This window comes from Macrobrachium rosenbergii, chromosome 13 (genome assembly GCF_040412425.1).
Source record: "Macrobrachium rosenbergii isolate ZJJX-2024 chromosome 13, ASM4041242v1, whole genome shotgun sequence".
Lineage (NCBI taxonomy): Eukaryota > Metazoa > Arthropoda > Malacostraca > Decapoda > Palaemonidae > Macrobrachium > Macrobrachium rosenbergii.
Genome location: NC_089753.1, coordinates 63,711,938 through 63,719,437, shown reverse-complemented (window position 1 = coordinate 63,719,437; position 7,500 = coordinate 63,711,938).

Here is a 7,500-nt window from a genome sequence, read left to right as displayed (position 1 = left end):
TAATTCGTTCATTTTTTGCACCTTCACTTTCGTCTCTTGCACTTCTATGATTCTGAATGGTCCTGTGAATTTAGTGTCTAATTTATAATTAATTCCACCCCTTACTTCCCTCTTGATGTAAATTTTATCTCCAATATTGTAATGTTCGGGTTTTAATCCTTCTTGATGCTTGTCTGTCATAGTCTTCTGTGCTTCTTCTAGATTCTTGTGTAATTATTTATGAATTACCTTGGTATTACCAATCCTTTTCTTCATAATGCCTTCAGAATAATTAGGTTGTATTGGCTCATTCAGCCATGCATATGGTAGTCTTGGTCTATATTCCATTAAAGCTTTTATGGGTGTTGCTTGTGTATTGGTATAATACCTAGTATTTAATGATAATTGGACTAAAGGTAAACTGACATACCAGTCAGGATCCTGTCCTACTGCATGCCTTAATGCGTCCAGAATCTTTTTGTTATTCCTTTCTACTATGTCATAACTAGCTGGATGATATGGTTGTATCTTTACCTTTCCAACCTTAAATATATCACAAGTTTCTTGAACTAGTGAGTTATTGAACTCTGTACCATTGTCTGATATTATTAGTTGTGGGGTAGAATATCTACAAAATATCTCATCAAAGAGAGCAATTGCACATTCTTTGGCTCCTTTACCTGTTATAGGTATTAGCTCATTATAACTAGTAAGTGCGTCTATACACACTACTGTGGTATATTTTTATTTCCTCTACTCGTGGCGTGAAGGTTGGTGATGAGATCTATGGCTACTCTTTCAAATGGTGTCTGTGGGATGGGATATTTCCCTAAAGGTACTTATGTCGTTCAATGCATCCATAAGACATCCAGTTCTTTTACTTAATTCTGCTCGTTCCTGTTGACTAAATTCCATTTCATTTCTCACAGATTTGAAGATCTCATTTAAATCTTCATCTCTCTCTTGTTCCTTTATGAAATTTTGCATGGTATGCTCTGTATATTGTATGGTGAATACATTGCTTATAGGTTCATTTTGCTCTGCTTCTTGACTACTCATATTTATACTATCACCTTATGGAATATATCTTGATAATACATCTGCTATCTTGTTTACCTTCCCTGGAACTTATTTCAATTCTATGTCATAATCCAACGGGCTCTATATCCTGAAAAAATCGGATTCTTGAGTATTTCTACTGCAGCTGAATGATCAGTGAAGACGGTTATCTTATAAGTAAATATGATGTATCTGAAATGCTTTAAAGCGTCTGCTATGGCTAGAGACTCCAGGTCTGTTACTGAGTAGTTCTCTTCAGTAGGTTTTAGTTTTCTACTGTAATAAGCTATAGCATGGTATTTATTATCATGTCTTTACATTAAGCATGCTCCTATACCAATACGGCTTGCATCTGTGGCTAAGAAGCATTCTTTACTAAAATCTGAGGAACTAAGTACAGGTGGGTGTGTTAATCTTTCCTTCAGTTCATCAAATGCTTCTTGTTGATTTGTGGTCTACGAGAATGATGTCTGTTCTTTCAACAGTCCCGTCAATGGAGCGATATGGTTGCAAAGTTTTTTTTTTTATAAACCTTTGGTAAAAACCTACTAAACCTAAAAATGAATTCGTGTCTTTCTTACAATGAAGTGTAGGACATTCCTTAATTGACTTGATCTTTAGGTCGTTTACTTCCACACCCATTTCACTTAATTAATGTGTGTCCCAGATAGTCTATTTTCCTTCTAAGGAAAGTGAACTTTTTTAATTTCAGTTTTAGATTTGCTTTCCTCAATCTCTTCAGGACTTCTCTAACTAGTTTTATGTGTTCTTCAGTGGTATCTGTAGCTATTACCAAATTATTCTATATAACAATGTACATCTTTGCCTAGTAAATCACCTAGAATTTTATCCAATAATCTCACTAATGTCACTGGGCTTGATTTTAGATCAAAAGGGCATTCTTACATATTGCTATCTACCATTAACTTGTAGAAAAAATAGTCAAAGGTTTACTTTCTTCGTCTAAAGGGATTTGTGGAAATCCTTGTAAAAGATCTATTGTGGTAAAGTATTTCTTGGACCCACTAGTTATGATAAGAGCTCTCATGGATGGTATTGGATAAGGATCGTTTTCAATCATCTTATTCAATTTTCTGAAATCAACCACTATTCTGTAGGTTTTATCCTTTTTTGGAACCAACAAAAATGGAAAAGACCACGGCGATTTTGATGGTCCTTTTTTTCCATGCTTATCCATTTTTTTGTACTTCTCTTTCAATGATCTCCTGGGAATATGCAACTTTATAAGCTGATATGTAGATTGGCTTTGTGTTTGGAGGAATGTCTATTCTGTGGGTTATCTCATCTGTATTGCCAAGTGTATCCCCATCTATGACAACTATATCCCTATATTCACTCAGTAAATCAATGAGTTTCTCTATAGCAAAACCTTCCCTGACATCCTTCCAGTGAGTCCCTAACTTAGCTCTTCTCAATTTTATGTCCTGAGTCGAATTTTCATTGTTCTTAATGAGAGACGTTACTGTTTCCTTCTCTACCACTCGAATAGGAATGGTGTATACTTCTGCTAGACCTATTTCTGTGCCTTGTGTTAGTCTAACCTTTCCTTCTCTGTTATTTGTAACTTGTAAAGCTATTTTACCCTGTCTAACTTCATGTAGACTAGAAAAGTAATGTATCCCATTTACTTGTGATCCTTCAATAAGTGTAAGAATTTCCTTTCCTTCAAAAACTGGATTTACTGTCCATTCTATCCACGTGCTCTCCTCAGATTTAAGTGTTAACTCTCTTTCTAATTTTAAGTAAGTCTCTTGGTTGGATTCTAAGCGGTTATTAATTTGCTGCGAGTTCATGCTGCATACTGAATATCTTTCCTCTATATTATCTTTCTTTAGAATACTTTTCAGCAAGGAGTATTTCCTAGTCTGGTTTCTTCTAATTAATTTGCATAGAGGTATCCTAGAAGTCTCATGACCCCTTTTAATCACTAATTGCTCTCCAGATGCATCAATAGAGGTTCTCTGTCTAGCAATAGTTGGATAACCGATTAGCAAATGTGCAAATCTAAACTGTATATCTCTTACTACCAGAACCTTCTCCTTAAGTGAAATTCTTCTTAGCTCAAAGGGAAAATCTATGTCCTACTATTTTGATACTAAATTATTACCCTGAACATCTGTGTTTCTACAGTCTACTACTAGGTTCAAATCTAAGTGAGGAAAATATGCTTGTAGTCCTGCAGTAAAACGGCCATTCTTTAAATAACCCCTTAATTTTTGTTAAAGTTTTTTATTTTTTTTTTTTTTACCTGATTCTTATCATTTGAGGTGCAAGTGATCAATTTTTGCCGGATGTGTTGTTCCAACCCTTGAGCATTCCGAGAAATTCAAAATGGTAGCCGTAATGGCTGCCGGCCATGTGTACTTTGCAACAAATTCACTTAGAAAGATTATTTTGGTGTCTAAACCTAGGTTTTTGGGTGTGAGGAATCCAAAACAAATAGCATAGAATCGCCTTTTATGTGCAATATGCCATAAGGTTTACGTTTATTTGTGCATATTTTACATATTTCTGGCAAAAAGATATATATGTAGCTTTATCTGCCTAGCAGATTGATCTGTAAAATGGTTGATTTTCCATTGTTTCTTAGCTCTAAATATAATCTGTCAAATCATATAAAGCCCAGTATATTTTCAGATACTTGTCGAACATATAGAATAATAATAATAGAGAAGAAAGAAGTTCGGTGTATTTTTGAGTTCCGCTATGCAGAAGACTAAAAAAAAAAAAAAAAGCCCTGCCAAGAAAGCAAGCCAGAATGTGATCGCATATCGTCTATCTTTATAGCAAGTTTGGAATGCGGAGACAATTTACATTCAAAACTGCAACATCTTTTACAAGAGGATCCGAATCTTGTGGTATTTTATCACAAAAATTGTGCATCACGTTATGTTACTGTATCAAACATTCCAAAGAGGCCAAGCACATCAGATGAAAATGAAGGTACATCTATACCTATCAAACAGATACACCGTTCTGTTACTCCGGATTTTGGCTTCAAGGAACACTGTCTTTATTGTGGTCAGATGTGCAACACAAAAAAATAAAGGCCCCAGAAATCCTAAGCGCTGGAGACCAGCTTACATGTTTCGTGCAATTGAATATGAAAGGAAAGGTAAGTTCCATTGCCAGTCAAGAACTTAATTATGAGAAAATGTGATGAAAGAAAAGAGAACTTAGCTGACAACATCCAAATTCGTCTAGAAGGTGCAGCAGACGATCTCCAAGCAGCAGAAGCCAGATATCATGTAGACTGCAGGCAGAGATTTTACACACCAAGCAGAGGTTTAGAGGGATGCAGTATACGAAAGCATCTGAATACACGAACAAAGGAACTGATGAAACCCTCTAAAAGGTCATTAAAGAGGTGGCGCAGAATCGGAAGCAAATATGGACAACGCTCTTACTGTATAACAAGTATCTGGAGTATGGTGGCCTGCAGTGGAATATATTTTCATAAAGTATCGTTTCAGCTCTTCCAAATTCCTAAGTCTTCTATATGTCACGGAATGGACATACCGTTCTATGTCTCCTCCTGCTGCCAGATCTAGATAAATTTTGGCTTCATTTAATTTGTCGCTATCTCTACCGGTTATGCTGTTCAAGCGTGTCTCTACTGTTCGATCCAGTTCTCCAAGTTACAGGCACCCTGATTTTCCTTTCTACCCCAAAATTTATCTACTTGGTTACCTGCGTGTATTCTATACGTAACTGTAGCTTATGGGTCTGAGTTGGTTGACTGTGTATCATCAGTCATGGTTAATTTCTTTCTTTGGCTTCTTGTAATAATAGTTTGTTTTGCCTTTTCAAATTGTGGGAACTTTTTCCTGAGCATTGACTAATCAATGGCAGTTAATTAAAGGTTAACTCTCAGTTCGTAATAACACAATATGCAACTCTTAATTACAAATCTCATAAAAATTATCCCCTCAAAATAAGTTAATCTAACACTCAAAAAAAAGTATATTAAAAAATACTGAACACTTTTAATCGAGAGCGTTCAGAATTAAAAAAGTAAAATAATGTAAAATAACTCTCAAAAGAAAAGTACAATAAAATAGACGTTACTAAATATCACGGAATAACGATTAGTAAAACTGGTTAGCACAGATTAGTAAAGACAGAGACAAAATATTTTGCCAGAATTTAGTTGTCTCAAATGAAATATCTAGAGTAAGTGTCATATCAAGTCAGTTTTAGTGTTTCAGTCCATTCAAAATTCTATGTGTATGTGTCGTTTCGGATTGCTTGCGTTTTCGCCGACAGTGTAGTAGTCTTTTGGTTATTGACTTTTTTTTTTTTTTTTTGTCTGCGTTGTGGGAGATGTCGTCCTTTTGTTCGTTCGTCTTCTTTCTTCTTTCGTCGCCAGGAGTCACTCCTATCCTTAATTACTTTCTATCTTTCTCAATCCTTGAATCACACCGATGATCCACCACTTTAATCGGTTCTCTTGCTTAATTAAACCGACTCTAAGGTAGGGGCTTCGAGGGCGGAGTAGCGTGGGCGTTCATTTATAGCCTCCTATGAATCACCGCTATAACACCCCTTTTAGGCTATGGAGCCATTAACAGTTCTCTTTGTACCTATTATGCATCACCGTCCTTGACTAGGGACTTTGTAGGGCGGCTTAATGAGCTGTCCGTATGTTCGCTTGTTCGTTATTATAAATAATCTTTGAGTATGATACTCTGATACATATATATATATATATATATATATATATATATATATATATATATATATATATATATATATATATACACACACACACACACACACACACACACACACACACACATATATATATATATATATATATATATATATATATATATATATATATATATATATATATATATATATATATTATCTCAAGCAAACCTTGGTTCTTGAGGTTCTATCATCAATTACAGAGAAAGGCACTGGAAAGACTGAGAAGCTGAGACAGAATGGGAAAGGGAACAACAAAACCAGCAAAATTACCTTAATACTAGTTTGCTAACCTAAATTATTCACATATTTACAAGTGAGTCTGGCTTGGACCAAAAAAATAATCACATTACAAAAATTAATGAAATAGCCACCAAACGAGCCAATTAAATAATATGAATGTAGCAAAATCAATCAGTGTTACTTTAAAAACACCATCAAAGTAAATTACCAAACAGTAAACATTTAAATTGAAGTTAACAACACTTTAGCTACATAAAAAAAACAGACAGCATAAACAATAGAGAAACAGCATCAAACAATAAAATAAGTATACCCTTAACAAACTTCATAAATAACATGAAATAATTAAGCAGCATAAATACCAAATCACTAGTATAAAATAACAGTAACAGAATCTGAAGAATAATTGCATATTAACAGATTAACCTCATGCAGTACAAAATCATCACAGACACTCTAAACAGATGTCAAGACCCCATCAAAGGTCGAAGATGATGAACACCATTGAACACTGCCTCACGATCATCGAAAACCGCCCCATGACGGCCAGTAGGAACATCTCCAAAAATACATATGATCGACAGAGTCAAGGCAACAGCAAGACTGCTGTCAAACAGGAATAACACTGCTCCACTGATGGACAAGGTTCAGCCATCAACATCATCCTCAAACTGCATAGGGCCACAGGTAGCGAATACCTGCAGTTCCAAAATTCTCCAAGCTGCTTTGCTGTCGAGAACTAGATTCACTGCTATTCCAAGCCTGACTAAAACTAACAAAAATCTAAGTGGCAGATATCACCTACTTAAAAAAAAAATAATAAGCACCACTGGGTAAGGAACACACCCTCATTAAGGATACAGTCGGAGGCTATTGTTCCCAAACAAACAATGAGCACTAAACCTTAAAATATACATACATACATACATATATATATATATATATATATATATATATATATATATATATATATATATATATATATATATATATATATATATATATATATATATATATATATATATATAATGTATGTATATGGGAGATGTTGAAAGGAGTGACATTTTCAAAGAAGTGACAAGCTTGTGCTCCTTAAAAGTGTTCAAAGGAGTTAAATTTCAAAGGACTGACAGAGCAGTGGTAAAGATGGGACAATTACAGAAAGGGAAACAAATAGGGGAAATTTTAACTGGAATTGACATAAAAATTCAATAACTGCATTAACATAAAAAAAAATATTTTGTTTTATATGTTATAAAAATATTTAATCTTTAATTTTCATACCAAGTAACCTCTCCATCACTAATATTAGGATCATCGACAGTGGCTGCATTAAAATGAAGACTGTGTGCAATCTCCCTTAGGTAATCATCAAGAGAGGCAGTTCCATATCTAACTATAACAGTAGCAAGTTGCTGTTCCCTTTGGATTTGTTCTTTTTTTCTTTTGTAGTTGGTTATTCTTCTTGGTGTGCTCAATGTTCTTCTT